Below are 2,500 nucleotides of genomic sequence, written 5' to 3'. Positions count from 1 at the left end.
CGATCTCCCATCCATTGGTCAAGATTTCTCTTGAACAAAGCCAGCGAGGTGCTCTGCCTTTTGTTCCACAGCATAAGGAGTCTCTGAGTGATGAATCTGTCCCTCCAGCACGTCCTATTAATAACCGTGTCAAGGTTTAAGTCTCCCGCCCTTGTAGTTCTGAGGGATCTAGATTTTTTGAGGTGAAGCATGTTTATCAATTCCGGGTTGGACATGGCCTTGTATGTCAGGCACAGGTCTCCTCTGAGCAGACGGTAAGCGACTGAATAGAGCTGGAGTTCCTTCAGTCGGGCAGCATAAGACATATTTTTGAGACCCTTTATCCTGTTGGTGAGGAACTTTTGGGGCTTTTCCAGTTGCTGCAGGTGTCGGGTCAGATACATTCCGAATGGGGGTCTGATGAGTGATGAGTACAGGGGGACGATGACCTCCCTTGATCTAGATGTGAATCCCTTCATGATCAGGTGGGCAATGTAGAAGGTCTTCCTAACTACTTTGGCAACGTGAGTGTCAAATGAAAGGTTACTGTCAACCTGGGTCCCCAGATCCCTGATAACCTCTTCAGTGCTTAGTGGATTGCCACCTATATGGTAGCTAGGGGTAACCTTGTTTTTCACGAATGGTATGACTATGCATTTTTTGGCGTTTAACTTTAGGCCATGGCTCTGGCACCAGTTATCCGTTTCTATAAGACCCTTCTGAAGGATATCTGTGTCAGATGTGTTTTCGACTGTGGCGCCCAGTTTGCAGTCATCTGCAAACTTTGTCAGCCATAACCCTCCTGTGTTTGCTTGTACTTCTGAAAAGTAGATGCCGAACAAGAGTGGGCCCAGGACTGAGCCCTGTGGGACACCACTTGTGACAGGCTTTGAGTCTGACATGGCGCCAGCAACTCTGACCCTGTGGGTTCTGTCACTTAGCCAGTTAGCAACCCATCTTGTGACGTATGGGTTTACATTTAAGCTGATGAGTTTTTCAATGATACCTGAGTGGGGTATTGTGTCAAAAGCCTTTGCCAGGTCGAGGTAGGCTGTGTGGACTGCCTTTCCCTCATCAATGGCCTTGGTGACTGTTTCGAAAAAGTCAACCAAGTTTAAAAGGCATGATCTGCCTTTGACAAAGCCAAACTGGGTTGGATCCAAAGTCTGCAAGTCCCGTATGTCTTTATTTATGAGTTCGATTATGATCCTCTCCATAGCTTTGCAGATCAGGCTTGTCAAGCTGATGGGACGGTAATTTCCAGGGTCGGTGGAGGCACCGCCTTTATGAAGTGGGACCACAGTTGCCGTATGCCACTCCTTGGGTACGTATCCTGAGGTGAGGTTAAGATTAAACAGCTGCCCTAACTGCGGGTTTAATTCCTCATTGAGTTCGTGGAGCACACAACCGGCGACACCATCTGGTTCCATGGATGCTGTGTTTTTCGCCTTGGAGAGAGCAGTTCTCACCTGAGCGTTACAGATGTTTGGGGGGCTACAATCCTCTGGTATATATATCTCTCCTTTTGAGGGGGGGGGGGAGAAGTTTGCACTGAACCTGTCAGCCAGTATGTTGGCAATGTCTGTAGGTTCAGTAATTTTTACATCATTTTGCACTAATTCTGAGCATATCTGGGAGTTTCCACCCAGGTTTCTAACATAGCTAAAGAAGGCCTTATGATTGTCTTTTGAGTCCTTAGCGACTTTTCTCTCAAAATTTGCCTTTGATGATTTTATGAGAGATCTTAGTTTTTTACTTATAATGATCAAAGGTGTCTTCCCTTTTAAGGATTTTGCTCTATCTTGTAGTAGCTTCCTCCTTTTGTTGTAGAGCTTGTTTATGGCTGGGGTCCACCAGACTGGACGCTTGCCTTTGGTACAAAGAGTCTTTGTTTTGTTTGGGATTGCCTGATCCATGCAGTCCTGTAGGTGCTGGTAGAAGGCATTTGTAAGTGATTCAGCGGCTTGAGTAATGGTTTCCGCAGGCTCGGGGGCCTTAAAAGAGACCACACTAGTCTTTAGAAGTGTGAAGTCAGCTTTTGAGAAGTTCTTCACTGTGGTCTTTTTTATCTCAGGTGGGGGCGGGATGTGGACTTTCAGTGAGATTAGTTTATGATCTGATCTCACCAGTGAGGGGTATACTTCCGGTGCTGAACATTGTGACCCCATGTTCATGATGATGAGATCTAGTATATTTTCTCCTCTTGTGGGGATGGTGACTAGTTGTTCCATGGCATTTGAGTTTATGAACTCTAGGAACCTTTGGGCTAGAGTGTTGGGGCTTGAGTAGTGATCCCAGTCTATATTCGGGTAGTTGAAGTCACCTAGTATGATGGTGTTTGGAGATACATTTATCCCCTCCAGTGTTTTCAGGAAAGCTATGTGAGGTTCCTGAGTTTGAGAGGGTGGCCTGTAACATGCTACAAATTGCAGAGCAGTCTTGCCTATGGTTAATTGCACCTGGATGGTCTCCGATGCATCGTGCATTGCCACCAACCTTGAGGTGTGGGTGTCCTTGATGA

This window comes from Protopterus annectens, chromosome 9.part0 (assembly GCF_019279795.1).
Source record: "Protopterus annectens isolate FY-2018-M chromosome 9.part0, PAN1.0, whole genome shotgun sequence".
Lineage (NCBI taxonomy): Eukaryota > Metazoa > Chordata > Ceratodontiformes > Protopteridae > Protopterus > Protopterus annectens.
This window is presented reverse-complemented; position numbering follows the sequence as displayed.